Here is a 25,999-nt window from a genome sequence, read left to right on the forward strand (position 1 = left end):
CACTCTAGAAGCAACTCAGAAGCTGCCATGCCAAATAAAAAACATCTGGCAGAAAAACTTGCAAGTGACTGTGTTAGTCAGTGGCAGAGGTTTGGCATCATGTGGGGCATAATCAAGCCAACAGTCATAAACAGTTTTGGATTATGCCATGTGTATGTCACAGATGCCACTTTGGGATTATTACTTACTGTTAAATTGCTTTTGCTTATGCCAAATGAATATGAATTCCTTCTGACAGCAAGACTTCTAATTCTCTCCTTAGAAGAACTGTGGAGAAAAAGTGAGGCTAAAAAGGGATAGATTTCCCCTTGATAATGAACCTGGAAGTTCCTTTTCCCCGCTTCCTTTTTTCTGTTCATAGTACCTCTGGTTGCATTTATCCAGTTGATTGGGCACCTCATTTGCCCTTATATCATCCCCCTGAGTAGTACTGTTATCTCATTTTTTATTCTCCCTTAAAATGTTGTGCTGATACCTCTCAGAAAGGTAGGAGCTACCCCCTGGAGATCTCTGCATCTCTATGCTAAAGGTACCTAAATCACAAACAACAAACACTGAACCTTTGCACTGCTATAGTAAAAACAGATAATTTCCCCACTGAGTATTTGAGTCTGCTTTGCAGATCTGCTCCAGAGAAATGAAGACTTCAGAGAAATGAAGACTTTAGCATGCAGAGGTGAAATGGTTAAACCTGACTGCCTGGGAACAGACTACCTACTTCTGCATATAAACACAGACATCTCACACCTACAGTGGTCAAAAATGCAGATGTTGCATTTTTAGGATTTAGGGATGCTCAGCTCCCACTCGTCTCATAAACCTTCACATGCACTGTGGCATGGTGAGACCTTGCATGTCGACGTAGCAAGGGAGATGCCTCTGTGGTGCATGCTCTGGGCTCATTTTCAGTGGGACTGTTCACCAAAATGAAAAGTTTCACCTGCAGAGCAGGAATCAGCAGACGTTTCCAGAGTTTCAATAGTAAGGGTTCTTCATAAATGCTGGCCATAAAAGTCAGTTACACGACAGTCACTTGTGTAAGAGAAGGAGAAAATGAGAGGTTATTGTTGCAGGTTTTGTTTCTTTGGAGAAGAGGGAAGGCATTAATTGTTTTCCTGGGACAGGCAATGAATTAGTTTAATTCATGGCTTATCATACACTTTGTGAGAAGAACATGCATTAAAGGAGAAAGGAGAAATATGCTTTTTCCTGGCAGAGCCTTATGGGAAGAAGAAGAAATTATTTCTTTCCTGAAAACACCTGAGCTGGCTCAGTTGGGAAAATCTTCTGGAGAACAGGGAGCAAACAAGGAGGGAGAGAGGCAGCTGGCTGGGAGCCCGGGGCACAAGGAGAGTCCAGGACATTTCCTGAGGGGAGCTGGAGGCTTGCCTCTGGCACAGAGCAGAGCCACAATGAGGCCTCAGAAGTGACGGGAAAAAAGGGACTTTCTTTGGGATTCAGAGGGGATGGAGTTCATGCAGGAAGTGACAGGAGATGGTGGGAAAGCAAGACAGAGGCAAAAGGACCTCCCACAACTCTCAGTGTGTCTTTGAAAGGCACAGCAGGGAGGACTTGTTTGCAAGTCTTTTCATTTAACATCTCACACCATCTCAATTTCACTGTTCAGTGGGTTACATTAAGGTTGGATCTCATGTCTTTTGACATGTTCTTTTCAAAAAAGGCATGATCTGATCTGTCTCCAGGCTTTGACTAACCTGAGGGTCCATCACAGTGCTTATAACCCAGGACACAAGGCACTTGCCAGGGAGTGAGAGATCTTCCCACTGTCCCTCCCTGTCTACCTTCTACCCTATGTGCTTTCCTCCTAGCTTTGTGGAAGAACTTCAATGTATTTTTTCTACAAAATGTCGTAAGGGGATGAAGGATGATCTGAAACCTTCTGAGGCACCCCCTTAAAGCTGTACTACTGGGGCAAAGTCAAGAAGAGAAGAGGTAACATGGCACAGGCTGCCCAGGGAGGTGGTGGAGTCACCAGCTCAGGAGACGTTCAAGAACCATGGAGATGTGGCACTGGGGACACGGTCAGTGGGCATGGTGGGGATGGGTTGGTGGGTAGACTAGATGATCACAGTAGTTTTTTCTAATCTTAATGATTCTGTGATTCTATGAGTCTATTGCATACTAATTAGATAACTACCTCATCTATCAGAATCTAGCTCTAAAATCTTTGAATGTATGACTTTCAGGACATCATCCTCTTCCAGTTCATCATATTCCAGTTGTGTTTGTAGACCACCAAGTGAGCCATCAGATGTCTGCAGTATTTTCAACAAAGGACCTGAAGAAATTCAAGGCCCAGTTCTTTTTGCAGCAGCAGGTAATATCCACACTGCATGCATGTTCAGTAGAGCTCTGTAATCGTGCATAAACAGAATACAACTGGTTACATGCTGAACAGAAACATCCCTGTTTATGCCAGAAATGTCACTCCTGGGAGATATCTCTTCTACGGACTCTCCTTTTCATAGGTGGCAACCCAAATGTTTGGCAAAAATGGTAGGTATCCTTTGTGTGGTTTCTGTAGGGTCCTTCCCCTTATAGAATGGTTCAATTGCACTATGGGCCTAGGTTGGCCATACAAGTCAGGGCATTTCTCTCTTTCCTTTAGCCACTAAACAAATCCATGAGATGGCCTGCTGACTCTGGTTTTCCGAGCTTTCTGAGTCAGGGAAAAGACCACCAACAATTTGCAGCAAATAATGGGGGTGTATGTTTGAGAAAAGGACTATTTTGCAGCAGCACATAAGCTCTTAATGTCCTTGGGAAAAGCCAACATAAAGCATTTTTATTGCAATAATAAAACTTGAAACTTGCATGTGGTGTAGGAGGAAGTAGAAAATAAGAGTCTGTGGCAAGTGCTCCTATGAAACTGCTACGCAGGCTACAAAGCAAAGAGTTATCAGAAGTGGGAGGCATACATCCCAAAAGTGGCTGCTTGGGAATAACCATTGAGGAGTTCTTAGGAATCCAGTAGATTCACTTAAAACCACATCATTGTTTTTAGGGAACATGCTGTCTTCTCAACAATCTTCTTTAATAAGAGGGTAAAAGGAAACATTTGGGGGGAAAAAACACAATGAAACACATCCATTGAGGCAGAAACCTCAACAAAATGTTTTGGAAAAATATTTTGTCATGTTGAAACTTCTCATTTATTCTATCTGTTTAATCTTTTTATATTAATTTACATTGTCTCATGTTGCCTCGGGTGTCAAGCACAAATGTCTTGCTACTGCAAATGAGTGTTGTAACATGGCCATGTAATTTTTAGAGCAGCAAAATAATTTTGTTTTACATTTAGATTAATTATGGACAGCTGCTGCTTAGTACAAACATGAACATCTTTTTTTAATTTCTCCTAGATAATTTTCTCCTGTTCATCTTATGTTAGCTAAGTTCCCTGAAAACCTGAAAAGAGAATACCATTCTTCAGCTTGACTTCAGGCTATGTGGATGGGAGACTTGTGTAAGGAAGAGTGGCTGCTCGTGGTACATTATTGAGAAGCTTATTCGTGCAGTGAAGTCACCATGAGTGAACACATACTAGGGTGCAGAAGAGGAAATAATGAATTTTACTTAGGGGATTAAGTGTATTATCAGAGTTCTCTTGGCTAAGATATGATGTGTGTTTGTTCTGACAATGGTAAGTGCTAAAGCAGCTACACTTCTCCTGGACATGAACTAGTCCAATGAGATTTGGCTTGGGATGCTACACAAAGCCTTGAATATTGACATAAAAATATGCTACGTATTGGCTGTGTAATGATGTGTAAGGAAAAATGCTTGGAACTCTCTATGGACCCAACTGACTCTGTGTAATCAGAACAGAGGAGGAACACTGAATGTCCTAAATTCACCTAGATGACCTACACAAGACTGCCAGACCACATGAAGGCATATCTACTTCAGAATTACTTCCTTCTCCCAATCCTTTTTGTAACCCATCACTCCACTTTTGGGACATTCATTGGAGTCAAGCTAGATTACAACATTATCCTTATTTTGGAGTCCTAAATATTGAGGCCACCAGTAGAAATTTATTTCCATCATAGTGACAGTAACTCTGTAATAGCCTGACTGCTTGCAAGTCCTGCAAGAAAAGGCATGAGTCAGAATTTTTTTTGGTTCAGCTTCTTTTATTTTTTTTCCCCACGATTGCATTTTATAAGCTGGCAAGAGCTCACATTGACATAAATATTGAGCAATTCTTCCCATCTTGATGAGGACTTTTGGAACAGCAGGATTCACGAGCTATTTCAGCTGAGGATAATGTAGCTTGCTCTTAAGGCCCCCTTGTTAAAAATAAGCTGCCTTCCATGTGGTTCTCCTACACAGGGAAACCAAATCCTTTTGTCAGTCAGCTGGAAATCTGCTCAGCCACCTGAGATTCATTGTGGATGAGAGTGTTTACAAGGCTCAGTGTAAGTATCCCCACTCAAATGTCAGCCAGGGGCCCTGTTAAGTCAACAGGAGCTTTTCCCATTGATTCCAGTGTCCTTTGAATTAGCCTGAGGTGGTGGATGTTTCAGTAGGTTGTTGTGTGGGAGCCTGATTTTGTAGTTAAGGTACCCGTGTGGGTACAAGAGAGCTGTGCTGGGTCCCTTACCTGTATGACTGAGGCAGAAGAAGGAAGAGACAGACATCTGATTTCCATCATTTTGTCAGTTCTCCAGCAATTCCATAAAGTAGTAGATAAAAAAAAAAAAAAGGATTTATTACAAAAATGATGACTGAGAAAGCAGAATAACATATGCTATGTTTAATTCAGAATAATTCATCATTTTTACATTGTATGTTTTCTTTCTGCGTTCTCAAGTGAGCAAACTTTCTGTGGGTACATCGTGTCTGTGTTTCCTCCCATCTTAAAATTCAATCTCAAGCAGCTTAATAAAAGGTCAGAAAGGCCCTGAAAACTACAGGAAATTGGTATTTTGCCGTTCAAAACTGTTTTATCAGTTAAAACGTGAACACATATTTTGAATTCACTGCATTTTGAAAGATTCAGATGTTCTGTGCCAGTGTTCCTTCTAATTGACACATTTGCATCTCTTGAAATGTGAAATGCTGTCTCCTGATGGTATTTAAAAAAACATTTACGCATCATTTAATGAAATCCAGGATAGTTTTCTGAGCACTGGAAATAAGGAAATCTGCTTTCCTACAGATTTACATCTGCTGGAAATGTGACTTTGCTGTCTCAGCTTTGGCTGAGGATTTTCTTGGGGTTGGGGCACTTGCAGTGACTCCCCTGCATCTGCTCTGGTATGTAAAAAAAAAGCTGTTTCTTACTATTTGTACTCTGTCTGACACAATGGGCTCACAACCTTTCCTCAGCTCTTTGGATGTTGTGCTGACATGCACTGAGCATGTGATGTCCTTGTGTCTCCTACTTTTGTTGTTGTTCATAAAGCAGGCTGCCTGCAAATCTAAATTTAGAAAGAAAAACATACGTGCTCTGGCAAAACTGAGCAAGTGTCATTGTGATGGGAGGACCCCAGGGGTTCAGGCCATAAACCAATTCAGAGTTCAGGAGTTTAGTCCTACAAATGTACACACAATTTACTATGCAATAAAAGTGAGAAAAACTAATAGGCAACGCTTCCACTTTGGTGTCTGTAGTGGTAACAGAGCCACCTTCCCATTGCTTATATCTGAACTGTTCTTTGTTCCAGGCACAGAACAGCCTGCCCGTAGCTCCTTCTAGGCTTGGATGGAGCAAGGCACCTTCTCTCAAACCTCCAGGTCTTGTTTGCTATCTCCATCCTCTGGTGCATGCCAGGGAATAACATTTTGGTGGAGAGATTATGAGAAACATTAGGAGAATTAATATTAACATACATTTAGAGTATAAGATTCACATTTCATGACAACTTAAGTAACACCTATGATCTCCTGTTATACATTGCTTGGAATATCCAGGCTGACTTCCAGATGTTTTCTCCAATGGGTCCTCTGTCCCATTCTGTGACTTCCACTTCCATTTCCTAAACACAATCAAATATCTCAAACTGAACCTGGCACTACATTTGAAGTATTTGAATGCCTTTCCATCTCACTGCTCTCACAGCTTGAGTATTCCCAAGCTTTATCTTACTGCTAAATGATCAGAAATATTTGCTTTACTTAAGAATTGAAGTGTCATTTTCCCCCCAAATCTAACTTAAAGTATCAATTACTGTTCTCTACTCTTATTCTCTTTCAATCCCAAATGTGATTCCATTTCCTGTACACCGCAGTATAGAAGGTATTAAAAAGCATACATATATGTTGGTTTTGTTGTTGTTTTCCAGCTAGGGAAATACAGATATGTGCACACATACATGTTCCAGGTAAAAAATATATTGCATCAGATTTCCCATCAAATAAGTAATTAAGCATAATAGCAATAACAATAATAGTAATGCACAGGATAATTGCAACCCAGAATACTCTGGCCTGACCGTGACTTCAATTTGGGAATGAATGATTTTGTATCTCATATCCTCCAAGTACCTGGATGGTAAACCAGAACCCAGACAGGATGACAGGCTTTGAAACTGCTGTGCAATCGAGATTACTGCTGATGAAAATGCATTACAACACGCACAGAGTTGCAGCATTTGAATGCTTGTTAGAAACCAGCAACCAGCCCCATTTTGTGAATGTACATGTGTTTTTGTATGTATGTTCCCCTGCAGGTATCCAACCTTTAAAATGTGAGTAGGTTTTTGTGACCTGATCAGCATTCCAGCAGCAAACACTAAGTACCCTGTCTAGAGCCACATCCTCACCTGGCTCAACAGAAGCCAGAGGCATGCTTCTCACCAGCCAGCAGTGGTTTCTGAGATGCACCTTATGAAACAATCAGCTGTTCCCTTGAGGTGATGGTCGGGACAGAAGAAACCACCAACACCTGTCTTGGCAGGGGTCCGAATTAAGTTCTTTCTCTACAGCTAGAGGAAGGAGGCAGAGAGAACTGGACAGTCTACTTAATTTGGAGGAGAGCAGATTCCCAGTGCAAAATATTTAACCTGGAGTGCAGCGTGCAGCGTGTCAAAAGGGATTTGAAGGCTTGTATCATCAGTGAGGTTCTAGGGGCCTTTTCCAAATCTGAATGGTGTCATCCTAAATCCCACTGGGGAGAACTGCAACATCATCAAATCACTGAATCACAGAATGGCTTGGGGTGGACAGGACCTTAAGGATCATTCAGTTCCAACTTCCATGCTCAGGCTGTCCATGGCCCCATCTATCCTTGCCTTGAGCACCTCCAGGGATAGGGCAACCACAGCCCTCTGGACAACTGTGCCAGTGTCTCACCATCCTCTGAGTAAAGAAGTTCTTCCTAACATCTAACCTAAATCTCCCCTCTTTTAGTTTAAAACCATTCCCCCTTGTCCTATCACTATTAGACAGTATAAAACCTTGTTAGGACTACTATCCACTTCTGGTCTTTCAAGCTTGGTCACATGAGGCTGTGACTAGAAAACGAAAAAATATCAAAAAAGACTTTATGTTCCTTGGGAAGGTGTTAAAGGGATTGGGAGCACAGATGGTGTTCTCCTCAGTCCCTGTTGGAGGCTGGATCTGGGCAGAAGGAGGAAAACAAATCAGTTGAATGAATGGTTGCATGGATAGTGTCATGTCCAGGACTTTGGGTTTCATGATCTAGGATGTACCTTTGATGGGCTGGGAATGCTGGCACTGTATGGAATACAACTAACCTAACTAAAGGAGGGGCAAGAATGTACTGGGTAACATCAAGACTGCAATAGCTTAAGTTGTTCAGTTCAGATGTTGGAAAAAAAAAATAAAATTGAAAAACAAAAGGAAGCAAAACAAACAAAAAACCCACAAAGAAAGAGGTGAGTTTAAAATGTTTTTGATTCATCCCTGAATTAAATCATTAATCAAAGCATACCAACCTTGAAACTTTTTTTTAAGAACTACTTTCAGACTTCAGGGTAGCACTGCTATGGAAGCAAAAAGGCACCCACATGCCCACATGCATTTTTTAGGAACAGGACAGAGGGATGGATCTTCCCATAACTGGGCTCACTCCAGCCATGGGGTCATCAATTCTACTGAAGTAAATGAAACAATTCTTCCTCTAAATGAGGTCAGAATACCATCATGGTTGTCACAGAATAATGAAAAACCGTCAGATCTGCATAGTATACTTCATAAATATTTGCATAAATATCCTTCAAAGCAGGCAGAGAAGGACTGATTCTTCCAAAGGTTAGATTTTCCTAAGGAATACCTAAATCAAATCAAAGCAATAGTTAGACAGAAGAGCTTCTACCTATCAAAGAAATGCCCTAAATATAAGCTTTAGGGAGCCAGAAGTTGTTTTGGGAGCTATATCACATGGCTGCTTTCCCACTGAGTTTCTATGCCTTGAATATGAAGAAAAAAGAGAGAAAAAGAGGGATAAAAAATGCAAATGACTTTTATTTTATTTTTTAATCCAGACAGTACTTACTTTGCAAAGAAATGGCTATTTAGGTTTTTTTGCTTCAACACTTATTCAAATAATTGATACAAAGAGCAGGAGGAGCACAGGCCGTAGGACCAAAATTTCAGCTGAACCTCACTGTCTTTGCACGAGAGCTGTGCTGACAAATAATGCTCCAAATGGAATAATAAGTGCCATACACATATATCACACCTTCATCAGGTCAAAGAATTCAAGTATATGTTTGCACTGCAGTCTGAAGAAATTAATTGACATGTTTATCTATAATGAGTAGCTGAATTAGTAAACTGTCTTCCTTGATTCTCTGCAACTCATGAACCTGTGCTGCACAAAGGAAATTAACCTTTCAAGCATTTTTCTCAATAGTTTAGAGTTGTCATAAATTGTGTCATACACATTCTCTATGCTGGAAAAAAAACTCTTACCAGAACTTTTTACATAAAACTGTTTTATTCTCCTTTTCCCAGCATATTTTAGGCAGGCTTGTAATACCACTGGCAAGTTTCCAAGTGTTTGATTTGGAACATGATACTTTTCACTAAAAAGAAGAGAAAGAGAGAGAAAAGGAGAGAAAAAGGAGAAAAAATGAGAGGAAGGGAAGGGAAGGGAAGGGAAGGGAAGGGAAGGGAAGGGAAGGGAAGCCTATTAGAAAGATCAGAATAGTTGTTACTAGATCTGCACTGAGTTGCTCAAGGGAGTGTCAAACTTGGGTGAAAAACTCCCTGAAGACTGACTGGGAAAAGCAGCTTGTTCACCTTCTAGTTTGAAGATAAAATTGCAAAGCTGAAGTGGAGAAGCCATTGAGCAGCTGTTTGCTGGAGGACATTAGAAATCCAAGCCACCCCATGACCAATGGATAATGATGTGTTCTCTGCTCTCTATGGGCCACCATATGGGAAGGGGACATGAAAGCTAAGAAAACAGCCAAAAAGGAGTTGATGGACTTCAAACCACACAGGACTCTTTCCTCTTCACATCTGTCTACTCACAAAGAAAATCTTTAGATCTGCATTTGTCTTTGCAGTTTTCCCTCTTTCTCCTCCACTTTAGGGGTTTTCTCTTACTGATAATCCTGGCTACAGAAATTCAGACTCCTGTTGGGTGCATATTACTTACTGTGCAGTCACAGTTTGTGCAAAGGAATACAATATTCCAATGTTAACAACTAATGCATCAGGGATGAATGATGCACAGTGACTGGGGGTCCTTGATCTTCCCCTTGGAATTTTGGAGGGGAAAACTATTTTGTCAAATCCATCTCATCTCATTTTGCTCACCTGTAACATAGATGTCTCCCCTGTGATCATTTTCTTCTAATTTATTTATATTTTTGGACAGCCAAACAGCTTGCCTGAATGAAGCAGACATAGAGGAGAGCTGAAAAATAGGAACAACTTGCATGAATAACAGAGTTCTTGGTAACTACAGGCACATGAATGTAAGCGAGATAATAGCAAAAATTTACACACTGTCTTCTGTTTAGGGAGCTTAAAGCATTTTACAAGTAAGTGTTAATTGCACCTCAGAACAATTCTTTGATCCTGCAAGCATTACTCCTTGCACATAATTAGTACACAAAAAATGAATTGCATACCAAAACTTCAATCTGCTTAAAAGAAGCTAGAGTTTCACCTTTTTCCTATCACTGATGGACTTAAATACTATACATTTTGATTTTTCAGTAGTTGGCATTTGGTATGAAGTGTGAGGGTGTTAAATCAATTGATGATGATGATGATACAAGGTGTTAAATCAATTGATGATGATGATGACAACGATGTTGATTATGCTAAGGTTCCTTTTCTTGAAAGAAGACTGTCCTATGGTCAGTGGAAATCGAGTTACTGGATGGACTGTGGGAACAGTTCATTGCATTGTAAATTACATTGAATCACTTCCTAAAGGTGAATGTTTCTGTTTATGCTAAAGGAGAGTCTGAGGAAATCTGTTCCATCAAAGTCTGAAATGTAGACACCTGAGGTTAGGTGAGATAAAATCCATCTCCAGTGGCTTTTCTGGGCTTTAAGACAGGCCCTCACTGCAGAATAATGTCTCAACCATGTTTTGCCAAATTAAGGAATTTAATGGATTCACTCCTGGGATTTAATTTTTGTTTTAGGCCCAGGAACAGTGATTTATTATCCCTAGAGAGCTTTGTTCATTAACTTCTTCAGAGACTCCCTACATGCATGGACCCTTCCTGCTAATATGGTCATGTGAAATTCCTGGCAATCACTACCATTACAGCACATTTTGCTCTCTCCCAGAGGTTAAAACATCCTGCAGAGCTGTTACTGCTGCACCTCTGAAGGAACTCGAGATCAGTGATTTCAGTACAGCACTGGAAAGGTATTCTGCTCACTGTGTTTATACCATGGTAATATCTGGGAATATTTAAGAGAGATCTACTTTTGGAGGAAGTCATGTGAACCTGAGATTCCTTTCATTAGGGCCATGACTCAGCTTTCCACACATAGCCCCTTGCCCTGCCCTTGAGTATCCTTCTAGTTGCCTTTCTAGGAGCCTTTAAAATAAGCATTTAATGCTGTTATAGCTTTGGCTTCACCATAGTATCCTGATCCAGAAGAACATCGGTCTCCTGTGTACCCTTTGTATTTCAGATGGCTTTAGATGCTTATGTTAAAGCAACTGAATCAGGTCCTAAATCTTCTAAATCCCTAAGTTAAACATCTGGATATAGGCATTCAATGTGCCTGTCTTCATCTGCGAGATGAAATCTACTTTGAGACTTGAATGCAAAGCAGATGATAACAGTCCTTCGACCCTGCATGGTTTAAGATAGACTTCAGGAGAGCTTTTCTTATTGTGTATTCCAACTACCTCTTGCCCTCCACATGGGTACAGTTTTTCAGGCTTTTGCACCCAGAGTTCGTGTTTGCCTTGAATTTTGTAGATGATCTGTATTTTTTCACTCTTTACAGCACAGTTTACTTTTCCTAGTCGGACCACAAAGCGTGGCAAAAATGACATTAAAAAAGGATCACCAGTGCCTGTGAATGATTCCCTCATCAAAACGCCACAAGGGTCAAGTCCTAGTAAGCTCAAGTCTAGTTGCCACAAGTCTTATAGGCAACTGAACCTGCACCTGAACTGAATATAATTGTACATAATTTGTACTTCATCCTGTCTTCTTTAGTCCATGTCAAAGAGCGAACAAGTGTTGAGAGGCCAGTCACTTACATTGGTACAAACTGGAACAATCTCCACTGAGGTTTTTCATGTTCCTTTCACAAAACACGTTAAACATGCTGCTATCTAAAAAATTCTATCCTGAAATAAACGGGGTGTGATCTCACAGGACATCCTCTGTACCACAAACATCTGTACAGTTTTACCATGAGCCAAATATGGCCAGCACAACACAGGCTATCACCGAATTGCAAGTGAATTCATCTTATAGGGGGTTAAGGCTGCAAAGGGAAATACAGCACAGAGCTGCCAAATCCATGCTCATGTTTAACTTGCTCAGTAACTTCCTCGTGTATCCTTTGTAAGGCACATGAAATTCACACAGATTTAATGAGATGATCATGCCCACACGATTCACTTTGGAGATTTAATCGTAACACTTTCCAAGAGGGACGGGAATTTCATAATTACTTTGATTAAACTAATACAGATTCAATAAGCAAAATGCTGGCAGTAGCTTAACCACAGTATCCGGAGAAGTTAGCAAAAAAGACACTAGCAATTATTTAATCATACCGTCTGGAGGAGATACCTATAAGGATATCAACAATTATTTAACCACATCATCTAGAGAATCCAGTTAAATCTGAGCTCTTTTGAATTTGTAACTGTAGTTTCTGGAGAGCTGGTAAAATAAAGACAGTACCACTTATTTAATCATAGTGTCTGGAATATCAGCACAACCAGCAATTTGGCTTCAGGATTTGGGGAAGCAAGTAAGAAATACCATCCCCTAAATCAGCCAGTAGCATGTACATTCTTTAACGTAGAATCAAATCTGAGCTCAGGACATTGTTCCCCATGGAACTGCTGGCAGAATTCTTTTCCTGTTTGAAAAGGAGTTTTTGCTTGAGGCTCATGCAAAAGAATCAGATGACCATTGTTATTAGGATTTTTTCCTCTAGCATATGGTCCAAAGTCTCTGAAAAATGCTTTTTCTAGTTTTGTGTCTGTGCATGGAGTATAAAAGTACAAGAAAAGGGCTCAGCAGTTGGTTTAACAATCTGATTGCTAGTCTAAGACTTCAGAGACACAAGATCAACACCTTGCTCTGCAAGGGTGTTTCTGGGTCACCACGGCCAAGTTATACAAGCTCTCTATGCCTTCTTTCTCCTGAAGAATGATGAAAGTGCTACCCCGCTGTGCAAATCAAGATAATAAAGAATATGAGAGATGTGAAGTGTACTGTAATGGAAATCTGAGAGATATCCAAGAGAATTTGATTGGAAGATGGCAGATGACCAAGAAAAATGGCTCCCAAACCAGAATTAAAATTGCATCAGCGATATTTTGGGATGAATAATATCCAAACCTGCCAAAAGTATAAAAGATTCTCATTAGGAACTTATCTTTTATTTCAGTGGAAGGAAGTCTTCAGTTTATATGGCCTACTCATTACAGTTAAGCTGAAAGCCCAACATAAGGATACAAATATGATCAGATGAGAACTCTGAGCCAGAAATGCTGACTTTCACTTATTAAAGAGGAGTTTTTCTATGATGTGTTTAAAAAATGACAAAGAATCAGAGTGTGGGTTAAGTACACCAGATCCCTTAGGGAGTAGCTGGGAAACGAAGGCAAATGGTTTAAAGTCAGAGAGATTTAAACTCCTAAATGTTTAATTCAAAAAAAATCACTTTAGATTGTACCTATATTTGGAGGCTGTTCAAATCCTCTTACTGCTATTTTCCATACAGGAAGATCCATAAGACGTTTACATTTCTAGTATGGGATGTATGTACCACAGCCCATTTCCTGGCAGTAGCAAGTAGTTCAGTGGCTTTTGCAACCAAAAGTTCCTGTGAAATCTGCAAAGGGGATGGTCTCTTATCTCATCCATAGATTCTGATCCATTTGTGTCTTTATGAAAGATTGCTGCAAAAAAGGCTTTCAGGGAGAAGCTGCTGACATACTTCCTTGCACATCTAACACTGCTGTTGTTATCAGCACTGTGTTCAGGGTAATGGACAACGTGAGCATGGAGAAATTCCTCCATTCTTCGCCTGGTGGGGAGAACATGAAACCCATATCTGTAATATTAGTACTGTAATTTCTGCACAAAAGATGCAGAAATGATTCTACTTTCTTAAATTTCTACTCTTTGAAAAAATAAAATAAAATAAAAAAAACATGAATTTAAAAAGAACAATGTAAAATTCAGTATGTTCAACTAGAAAGGCCAACCATTTTGCCAACCTCAGTGACCTTCAGTTACAGAAGCTTCCTGTAAAGTAGTGCTCCAAGCCTGTAGACTTTCCACTTTCTTGAGGAATTCTTCAGCTTTCATTCTGTTTGGAGTAGGAAAAAAAGACTTGCCCTTTGAAATGTAAGAAGGGCCCCATGTGCCATCATGCATGCTCTAGGAGTCAGTTCATTGCTGAAATGTATGTACTTCTGTGGGAAAAAAAAGGTGCTTAGCTCATTGAAGGACAATGTGTAACTCTCTTTCCTCTGTATTGCCTGCTCTGATGTTTTTATAACTCTTTTGATAATCTTTCTACAAGGCTACCTGGAGTCCTGGTGACCTTCCTTGGCTATCACTAGGACAGCAGTACTAATAATGTAATGCTAATAGGAAATAGCAGGATTAGAACTGGCCATCTTGGAAACTCAGTGGGACTTTGACTGAAGCACAGAGGAGTCATACACAAAGAGACATTGTCTCCTGTGCATGCCAAGAGATCCTTCCCCTCTGGCTTCGTGCTTCACCAGCGATGAGCTCTGCAGACAGCACATTTAACCAAAAACAAACCACAGGATTGCTTTGTTACTGTTTGACTCTGCCCCATGCGTCTGCTCTTCCCCCTCTCCTTCCTCTTAGTCAGACTGCTGTCTTCCCTGGCCCAAAGCACACAAAGAAAGTATCCTCCAGTGATGAGAGCAACGCTCTGTTCCCTCCCTTCTCCATCTGCCACTTTGCACAGTGCCTTTCTGTCAAACACCATTGCTCCCAGATTAAAACAATATATGACAAAATGATACCCGCTGACTATTGACACTGGCAATTATATAAGAATTACATGGGCTGTGTGTTTTGGACGAGCTTCAAAGGCCTGTGGGATTCCCACACATGCTCCGAAAGCTGTGGGGTCCTTTTCAGTTCTCAGACATATGGCCACTTCCAAGCCTGTTATTTCCTATTAACATGAAACTATTATTACCCACTTACTAAACGCTTCCTGCCACTATCCAGCCAGGAAGGAGAGAGTCCAAGATAACAGCATCAGAAACCCCAAGAAAGGGGCCTGGCAGATGGGTCTGTTTTCTAAGGAGCTATGTGCATCAAGTTTTATCTCACTTTCTGTTCCTCCGACGGTGGGTGTGGTTGGAAGGCTGATGTAATTTTGACCAGCACTGGCTCTTTAGCGAAGCATCTGTCATAACAAGTGTGCGAGCCTGTTGCACTAGCTCAAAATATTGCACATGCCATGGGAAAAGTCCCTAGTCATTAACATGCAAGTGCTAACCCCGCCACAGCCCTCAGGCTCCTTCCTGGCTCTTCCCTAGAAAATTATTTCTCTGAATGCACTTAGCTCACCAAATTGATGGTGGAGAAAAGAGCTTCCAATAATTTCCTTTCCAAATGCATTTTGAGATGCGATGGGCTATAGAGGTTTTTATAAGATGTCCTTCACTTCAGCCTTTGAATGTCAGAGATATTATTAGAAATGGTGTGGAAAGCAAGAAGAATGCCACTCCTTTTTTTTTTTTCTTTTTTTTTAACAAATGCTTAACTTAGGAAGAAATTCTTTACTGTTAGGGTGGAGAGACACTGAACAGGTTGCCCAGTGAGGCTGTGGATTCCCACTTTCTGAAAGCCTTCCAAGCCAGGCTGGATGGGGCTCTGAGCAACCTGGTCTAGAGGGAGGTGTCCCTGCCTACAGCAGGGGATTGGAACTAGATGGTCTTAAGGGTCCCTTCCAACCCAAACCATTCTATGATTCTATGAACTACATCCTGGATTTTCTTCTGTATTCAAACTCACAAGTTTCCTGAAGCTTTTGCATGTGAGAGCAGTTAAGGGTGAAGATCCCAGTAAGATGAGGGCATTTACATCCATGCTTTTAGAGAATTTGGCCCTTAAGAATTTGCCTAAGAACATGGTGAAACCATATCGCAAAAGCTGTGTTGAAAACAGTCCCCCAGAGTTGTTTTATTTTTTCCCCACAAGTGAGCCTCCTGTCTTGAATAGATTGAAGAATTCTCCTTCATTAAAAACAAAGAAACAAAACAAATTAAAACATTTACCCTCTAAAGAGCTTTGGGTTCAGGGGGAGCCAGGCCAGAGCTGCACATCAAGAGTGCCGATGTCAGCATGGAGGACACACCATGGTTTTCATTCAGGCCTCTCATTATGGTTTCATAATGGCTGCACTGAATCTTTCTGCCCATGGGCTGCTTATGGCCAGGCTTCTCAGAGCACATTGTCCCAATCCTCTTGAACCAGAAAAAAATGGGGTGGATCACTCTCTGTACTCCCATCTAGCCCAAAAGCATGATATTACCCTTGGTGACTTCCAGCACATCCCTTCCCAGAGGTCAAAAGTATCCCTCAAATACCAGGCTGAGACCATAAGAGAAACAAAGAGGCCCAGATTCTGCCAACCCTTTGGTTGTTCTGTATTTCTATTCTTGGTCTTGTCTTCCCCCATGTGGACTGTGGAAATTAACATGGATTTTGTCCATGTAGCTCCAAAACATCACATTTACTGGACTTCTCTGAGGACACAGTGCCTGTAAATGGAAACAAAGTACAGCCTGCTGATGTGCATAGCAAGGATGAGGATAGAAATATCATGGCACAGAGGGCTGAAGAATATGGCAAAACTACCCGTTTAATATTTAATGTCTCAGCTTCTGTATAATCATGCAGCCGATTCTCAAGGCTAACAGAGTGACAGAACCATATCTGTTATATAAAGGTTTTGGGTCCAGGTAAAATCTGTGCAGCAAGTGATGGTCACCTCTGCACTTTCACCTCAGCCCAGTCCTCTCCTCCTCTTTACCCTCCCAGGAAAATCTGCAGAGATAAGGAGTTGAAACTGAATGACCACCCCTTAAAGATTCTGTGCCCATAGCAAGACCTATCTTACGAAGGCAGAAAGCCTTCCTGAAAGTGCCATTGGGAATAAGACTGATGTACCATCTGCCTTGACCCGCTGGTACCTCTTCCAGCAATACCCCCACACCGTGTACCTCACCCTCTAAGCAGACTCTAATCACAAGGCAAGAACTGATTTGAGTGGGAAGAGCCCTCTTGTTGCTTGCTTGGTGAAGTTATCTCTCGTTAGATAGGCAGAAGTGCATATGACCTACACCAAAACCTCAGGCTTCTTAGGTGGGCTTTAGAAATATATTTCCAAAGGGGATTTAGCAACATGATCTAGCAAAATAAGACTATAATTAGTGCTTTTTACCAAATACTGCCTAGTGAATCTCACTGCCCCAGGACTCACTAAGAATATTGTAAGCTCTGTTGCCTATTCCACTGTTACAGCACTTCAGCTGTGCCCATGGTCAGTGGGCATGGTGGGATGGGTTGTGGTTGGACTTGGTGATCTTAGAGGCCTTTTCTAACCTTAACAATTCTGTGATTCTATGATTCTGATATTGTCTGTTTGCTACTTAGAGTATATCTCTTCATGAAGAAAACTGAATAAAGAGATGAAATGAAACTTGTTAAGCTTGCAGAAATATTTCAATGGCTTTTGGAGAATATGCTAAATCCTTAAATGTTTTTCATAGTTGTACTTAGAGACAATAACACTCACTGTAGGCAATGAAATCATAATATTCCATTAGCAATCTGACAAACTCTGTTAACGATACTCATAATCGTATCCTATAGAAAGAACTCCACCTACTCCTCCTCCTTCAAATTATAAATACTTCCCTCTACAGCTCCTGAGGCATTTTGTCTTTTAAAGGAACAAATGATTGTAGGAAAATCCTTGACAACATTGCAGACAGGATTATATTATTAACTCCTTTATAAATTGCTAAGTGTTGCCTTAATATCCCAAAAGTTTTTCTACCATTGATACCAGGGGAAACTTTTCCTGAAGCTAAGATCTGGAAGTGCCACTGCTCTCTCTTGGTTCATATGCTTTAAAAAAAAATTATTACTTTCATGTTTGCATCTGTTTGCATTTCTGTGCATTAGTTACGACCCTCTGAGTACATAGTCTATCAAGTTACACAAGCCAACCCTCTACTTTGGGTTTACTGCTGGCACTTGAATCACCAGGGCATGTAGAAGCTCTTCTTATTTATTGCCTCACCTCCCTAGCCATACTTCATTTGATAACACCGTACTCATAGATGAAAAGGGATGATAATCTCCACATTGATCACAAGGCAAGAGAATTTCCGAAGAAGCAAAAAGGCTTTCCCAAGAATCAAGAAGTACACAGCTAAACTGGCAGCAGAATTGTTGAGGGTGGTTTCTTGTTTGTTTGCTCTTTCAATTGGAATCCAGGAGGTTGACCGTCAACATTGGTCTTTAAAGTAAGGCCAAATGGAAGAAAAGGTACGTGAGATTTAAAATGTTTCCAAAATGTTGTAACACTCAAATTGCCTATTTCTCTCCCATGACTGCAAATTAGTTGAGATTAATCCCATGCTCCAAGTTATTCTTCTGCAATTGAACCCAGCTGCTAAACACTATCAAGCTCTTTTGAAAATCCCATGTACAATTTTCCCATTTATAAAAATAAGTTCATTTATAACAGTGTTCATGTGTAACTAGCTCTGCTAAAACTCCTTGTACTGGGAATAAATAAGAGAAAAACATAAACACCTTATTCCAGGAAGCTGAAACATCAAACAACAGATGACAGTGAAGGCCATGAACATAGGACCTTAAAGAGTCATGATATGGGGCCTTATTCTGATTCTAATGGCATTCATGCAGAGAATCTGAAAAATATCTGTTTATGACAAGGAAAACCATTATTAAGCCTAGAGGGAAGACATCTGTGCCACAAAAGTGATCTGTTTTTCAACCTTTAGCAATTAATCTAACAGAAAATGCCACAATCAGCTCAATTGTCTGAAATTCCTTCTTACTGAGTAAAAAGAAGCTGATGTATATGAAGTTTTATTAATTCCTTACACATTAAAGGCAGAACAGTTATGAAGCATGTAGGACACTGTGGTTTAAAGGACGAGGACCAGGACAATTTTGCTGAACCAGGTGCATCTACCCTGAAACATTCACTGAATCAGAGATTCACAGAATTCTGGGGGTTGGTTGGGACCTCTAGAGGTTGTCCAGTCCAACTCTCTGCTGAAGCAATTCCCTACAGTAGGTCACAAAGGACAGTGTCCAAATGGGTTCTGAGTATCTCCAAAAAAGAAGATTCCACCATCTCTCTGGGCACCAGTGCTCTGCTACCCTCAAAGAAAAGAAGTTCTTTCTCATGTTCAGTTGTGATCCAGTTTGTGCCCATTGCCCCTTGTCATTCATGTCACATGAGAACCTCTAACTGAAGATATCCTTAATGACATCTCGAGTATTGCTGGAAATCTGAAATATTTATGCATGGCTCATGGATAGGCACTGGTCCTATGGGAGACCACTGCCAATCAGAACTGGAAGCTGAGCCAGAAGGGATGTCCTGAAGCCATTATTTATATATTTTAATCCAAAAACCTGAACCCCATACATTTGGTATGACTTTTTGTTGTTTTCTTTAAAAAAGCTTAGGGAATCTCAGTGATTGAGGAAATGTTGGTGCTGCTGGTCCTGCAGGTAGCATGATGCTGTTTTTAATTAAAAGAACATGCATAATGCGAAAAAAAAATAGGGGAGATATATTTGGGTGTTCCTGTGCATTGAGTGTCTAATGATCCTCTTAATTTCTGTGTTCTACTTTTCTTCCCATAACTAGATTTTGCACCCTCTAATCGCTGCCTTCAGTGGCACCCATCTATCCCAATGGGACATATCAAATGCCATTACAATAAAACTGGATGCAGCAAAGGACATTTTAAAATAGATATCCTTACCTAAGTCCTCCTGAACTGCCTTATAGGATTTAGAATTTTTGGATTGTTTGTGAAAATGGTGACTGCTTTTTCTCATCATATTTTTCTTCCCTTCCTTCCTTCCTTCCTTTCTTCCTTCCTTTTTTCTTTTCTTTTTTTAAATCTCTCGTATGGATGTAAAATGCAGATATTCTGATGAAATAAGAATGGCTATGAAAATCCACAACCCCATTTATCTGGAAACGATTCAAGCCTGCTCCAGTCTATTACAATCTATTGGGAGACAAGTGTTGGCAAGTTTCTTCCAGATACATCATCAAATTAATGGCCATCAGAGTCTTTTCTTGAAGCAAGAAGGGAGTGAAAATTACAGACGCAGGCGGGACGTAAGTAATGTAACTATGGCAGAAAACAAACCACCATTTGTTGTTAGTTATCGTCTTTCAGCTCGAAAGTGACAAAAATACAAACAGAAGAATTTGTTATGTACGTTGAGGTTGGAGGAGTGTAGGAATCATGCAGCTTTTAGGAACATTCAAGGAAATGGGCTCTTGCCAAGTGTAAGCTACTGCCATAAATCTGTATTTCTGCCTGCTGTTTGCTTATTATATCAGAGATTTTGTTGATAGAGTGGGAAAATTTGGAGAGATGAGTGACGGAAAATTAAAAACAAAATAAAAATAGAAGTAACATTTCTTTTTCTTCCCTTAAAATTAATGAGGACGAAACTGTCCCAGACTGAAAGGGTGGGACTCAATTGGAAGCCAGCAGACTCCCACTACCACAGACAAGGCGCCAGTAAACTTATATCCAGTAACTTATATCCAGTAATTGGAGAGTGAAATGATACCTCACTTCAGCTGCCTAGAAGAGAAACATCTCCAAGAGAAAGTCTCCAGGCACCTCCAGGGGACAGTTCATTACTTAGGTCTGAAAATTGCACACTTGTGTCTCTCTTCTTTGTCACAGTGGGAGACCCTAATTCCAATGTAGACTGGATACTTAGAAGTTAAGTGGTGAAAGGCAAGGTAATTCACACCTTAACTGAATAATGGGCAGCACTTCCACGCCTGCTTTTGAAATGTGCCTAAAAAACCAGAGCTGCGATTTGTTGTTCTCAGTCAAATGGAGAAGTCTGAAAACCCTGTGTGCTGGCATGCACTGACACTCACTAATCCAGAGTAGAACCCAGTGGAACTACCACGACTTTGCAGGAACTCCTTCAGACTGAAACGTGTTTATTTTCTCTGGGTAAGACAGGTCTTTATCAAAGTTGTATATTTACTGCTTGGTTTTCTGAAAGTGCAGAGCATTTTGTTACTTCACATCCATTGGTGATGGCTGAACTGCAGCACATTTGCAACTTCAGTTCCTGGAAATAACAACATGTCCACTGCTGTCTGCAGGGACCAAGGGTGAGATCCTACATGCCAGCAGCTGTTTCAGCACAAGATATCTACATTTGATCAACTGAGTTATTGAATCATAGAATCATCAAGATTGGAAAAGACCTCCAAGGTCATCTAGTCCTACCGTCCACCTACCACCAATATTTCCCACTAAACCACGTCCTTCAGTACAATATCTAAATGTCTTTTGAACACCTCCAGACACAGTGACTCCACTACCTCCTTGAGCACCCCATTCCAGCACCTGACCACTCTTCTGGAGAAGAATTTTTTCCTAATATCCAACCTGAGCCTCCCCCAGTGCAACTTGAGACAATTCCCTCTAGTCCTATTAGTTACATGGGAGAAGAGGATGACTCCCACCTCACCACAACCTCCCTTCACATAGTTGTAGAGAGCCTTCAGGTAGTTGTGGAGAGTTTATGGTGAATAAAATTAATACATTTCAGGGATTGATTCTTCTCATGACTTCAGAATAAATGACTTTCCTACTTTACTGGCTACATCAATGAGTGATTGACCGAGCCTCCCATAGGAGGCTCCCATGTCATTGGATTTGAGATGCCCTGTGGTATCTGCGACTTGTTTACAGGGTTGATAGATAGGTCACAGGACCTATCAGGGAACCATACAATTCTGGAAAAGCCTCTAAATGTCATCTAGATTTCAACTTTGAAAAAGGTTTCCAATAACATAAGATACTTGCTTGTGGGTTACTCGTTAGAGATATGGATCTTCATTAGCTATAATAGGATGGAGGCACTTACATCTTATGAAAATCTATGTACTACAGACTGAAGAAAGCTCTACTGCAGGTTGTTTTGTACAGAGATCTTGCAGTGAATGAAAAGCACTAAAAATGCATACAGTTAGATGAGATGAATAACAGCTTAAGAGTCTAGGCCTTAAGCCAAATCAGTTTCTCTATGTTGTGACACTAATTTAAAGTAACTCTGTTTCAACAACCTTGGAAGTTTAGATTCAAATTCTCTAGAGAAAAAAAAATCTGGGGAACAGAGGAGGTTTGCTTTTTCTTCAATTACTGCACAAGGAAAAAATATTAAACTAATGACTTTTCATCAAAGGAGTAATAAAAGTAAAGAATTCATTGAGAGAATGGGAAGAGAGTGGTAGAAATCTCTTTCCTATTACAGTGCTGAAGACATGGACTGGAGAGATCCATGGTGAAAGTATTCACCAAATTTCTGAGGCCACTATTCAGAAAACGACATCGTGTTAATGTTGTTATTTCACCTCTTTGCTGGGGATGGGGTTAAATGATACAATAAGTACAGTCCTTGTGTCATTTCAAAATATTTGTTTGAGGCCTCAATGTGAAGGAAAAAAAATGGATAAAAAAGTTTCCACCATATTTTCGAAAGAAATCATTTTTGCTCTACCTTAAGATTTGGAGACAAGGTTCTTCTATAGTTTATTTATGTACCTAAATTGGTTTGATGAGGTTTTTAATGTCCTAATTACAGAGAGACAGTCTGGAAGGGTGTAAGAGAGGGGAGAGGAAAATTTGTCTTCCTCAGGATATGTTCACTCTAAAGTTGAGCAGTAAAGTTGAGTTATTGTGTCACCAAATGATTCCCTGTGCATTCAGGATTAAGTTTAATATAACAACACTTTTCCTAACATACATGACATTTGAATTTTGTGCTAGTGTAACTGAGACCAAATTGACTGTTTTCTCTCAGGAATCGAGTCTAGAAAGGAACTGAAAAGCTCAGGGCTAATCCAAATTAATTGCCAGTCACAATGGATAGAGAACAAACAACATGCAAAGCTCTGCATGGGGAAGAGAAGCAGGAGATTAAACCTATATGAACGTTATTCCACCCCAGACAGTTCTGCACACATAGCTGCTGATTACAGGTATCTGTGTCAAGGATCATATTCCTCACTACACGCTCATTAACCAAAGTCACATCAGCTGAGTGTTTCACCTGGGTGGAGAGCTTGGCTATTCAGGAATTATGGCTGCTTTTCTTTTCCAAATTAATGTAGGGGTGATGTGGCCCAGTGGTGCACCTGGCTCATGGATGTATAAAATACTTTGGATACCCCAGTGAGCAAAATGAGCCATGGAAGTGTCAATCACCTTCAGTGAGAATATAAGCAAGCAGGTACGAAGCTGGGAATTTGCTGAAATTTGCTCACAGCTGAAACCTGGTGCCTGTAGTTGTTTGGATAGAAAACCAAATGATTTGTCCTGCTCTTACTTCGAAGTTAGAAGTGACATTAGGCAACTTTGGCCAATTCACACACTCATTTTTACACGCTTCATACACTGTATTAGCAGCCTAATTTCCTGAACTAATTCTTCAAATCAAGTAGTTAAAAATGATTAACAGCACCGATTGATGCAAATATCAGTGAATCCATTACTCCTTTACGACAATAATAAATGACCCTCAAGCAAAGTGTTTCTTTAAAAATAGTACAAAATCTCCCTTTGTCTTCCTTTTAATAATATGGAGAGTTTAAAGCCCATGTTCTCAAATCATGCCCTGACGAAATGCCAAGGTCTGGTTTCACCATGCATATGATTCTCATTTATGAGACACATACTTAGATGAAACAACGTCAAAGGCTTATTTAAACATAGCAATTCTGCAATGAGCTAATAACTCATGCACAACAAGGTATTTCTTTTGCTAGCTCTAAACAAATTATGAATGTAAAATAAACATCTTCTTCTTGCTTAAACTACTCAGATGCAGAGGAAACAACCGGCTGCTTTTAATAAAAATATTGTGTAAAATGAGAGAGTCCCAGATGGTGAGGTCTATTTTTTTGTTTTCTAAAGGGCAATTTTAATTTTGATTGAAGCTCTGTAATTTCTTTTCTTATTTGATTTCCCTAAAGCAACATTCCAAAAAAACAGCTTTTCCACTTTAGATACTTAGGCAATGCTGAGATGAAATTCTCATCTGGAAGAGTTTTTCAGCCACTTGTATAAGATGTGACCCAGTGCCCATCAAAGTCAATAGGATTCTTTCTTCTGATTCCAATAGGCTTTGGATGAAACCTAAGGGGTTTGATTTAAAGTCTAGTTAAATCACAGAAAGATCCTCTAGAATTTAATGGAAAATTATATTTGAAATGGCTCAGCTTTTGAATAATATGAAAAAAGTGTTTTCCTATCAGGTTTTATTGGTTTTATCTATCTACCTACCTACCTACCTACCTATCTATCTATCTACCTATCTATTTACTACCCTTTAAACCCTCTGACAGCAGAAGAGGGAAGAAATTAAACAGTGTCAAATTTCATAATTTTCTTTTTCTGCAAAGTTTGAAAGTCCAAGAAAATAAACCACTGAACCAAAATTCCACATTTCACAGTTTCTTATTTTATTCAAAATTCTCAGCAGGAGAGGACAAGTAAGCAGTTCAAAGGTATAGCATGAAAAGGAAAATGATTATTTTAACTTTAAGCGTCAAAGAGTTATTTTTCAAATGGTAAACTGAGATCTAGCAAAACTTTAGTGATAACATTTTCAATCTGTCTTGCTTTTTTCAAATTATACTCTACCTGATAATTTTAGATTTAATATTGAAGACCAGTTATGGAGAAGTGCATATCAAGGATTGTATCCTTGCAATACTTCAAATTAAAATTGAAAAATTCTGCTGTAGAATAATTCTTTGGAAAACACACATTTTTCTCTTTTGAAAAGGAAAATAAAAGAAAAAATAAAGGTATTACTAGAAACAGAAAATCATTTTTAGTCAAACAAGTCTTTCTGATAAAATAAACAATAAAAAAAGATGGACAATGTTTCTCAAGTTCATTACAATACAATTCAAGTCAAAGTCTGCTTTTTCAGACATTGACAGAAACTTTTTTTTAATAAGTTTAAGGTTTATAAGGGGACACTGAGAAGGCGAAGTTACTGAACACTTTCTTGGCTTCAGTTTACTGCTAAGACTGTCCCTTAGGAATCCCAGATCCTGGAGATAAGGGAGTTTGGGGAAAGGAAGATTTTCCTTTGGTCAAGTATGATCTTGTCAGAGATCATCTAGCCAAACTCAACGCACACAAATCCATGAGTCCTGATGGGACTCACTCAGAATGGGATGCACCCACAGATGCTCAGGGAGCTGGCAGAAGTGATTGTCAAGCTGCTCTCTAAGATCTTTGAAAGATCATGGAGAACAGGAGAGCTTGAGGACTGCGGGAAAGTCAACGTCACTCCAGTCTTGAAAAAAGGCAAGAAGGAGGAGAGAAACTACAGAATGGTCAGCCTTACCTCCATCTCTGGGAAGGTGATAAAGCAGCTTATTCTGGATGATATCTCCAGGCAAGTGCAAGAAAAGGTTAGTAGCAGTAGACAACATGGATTCACCAAGAGAAAATCATGCCTGACCTGGTAACCTATGATGTCATAACCAACTGGGCAGGTGGAGGGAGAGCAGTGGATGTTGCATACCTTGAATTCATTAAGGCTTTTGACACTGTCTTCCACAGCATCCTCGTAGACAAGCTTGGAAGCTGTGGGATAGATGAATGGACAATGAGGTGGATTGAGAGCTGGCTGACTGGCAGAGCTCAGAAGGCTGTCATCAGCAGCATAGTTTAGCTGGAGGCCTGTAACCAGTGGTGTCAGTGCTGGTCAGTGCTGTGGCTGGTCTCATTCAACAACTTCATCAGTGTCCTGAGTGTAGGGCCCACCCTCAGTAAGTTTGCTGATGATACAAAGCTGGGAGGAGTGGCTGACTGATACAGCAGAAGAATGTGCTGCCATTCAGGGAAACCTGGACATACTGAAAGGTGGGTAGAGATGAACCTGTAGAGGTTCAACAAGGGCAAGTAAAGAGTCCTACATCTGGGGAGGAATGAACACATGCACCAATACAAGCTACAGGGTTGAACTGCTGGAGATGATCACTGCAGAGAAGT

General features: G+C 40.2%; 1 long non-coding RNA gene across 1 annotated transcript; it reads right to left on the reverse strand.

Moving 5' to 3' along the window:
* Positions 1–8,931: 8,931 nt before the first annotated feature.
* LOC109368372 lies at positions 8,932–25,460 on the reverse strand. The gene is made up of 3 exons (XR_002116359.1): positions 25,350–25,460; positions 9,757–9,856; positions 8,932–9,017 (listed from the first exon to the last, which is right to left on the reverse strand). It is a non-coding gene; the product is annotated as an uncharacterized LOC109368372 (long non-coding RNA).
* Positions 25,461–25,999: the final 539 nt, after the last annotated feature.

The sequence above is a fragment of the Meleagris gallopavo genome, chromosome 6, assembly GCF_000146605.3.
Source record: "Meleagris gallopavo isolate NT-WF06-2002-E0010 breed Aviagen turkey brand Nicholas breeding stock chromosome 6, Turkey_5.1, whole genome shotgun sequence".
NCBI lineage: Eukaryota > Metazoa > Chordata > Aves > Galliformes > Phasianidae > Meleagris > Meleagris gallopavo.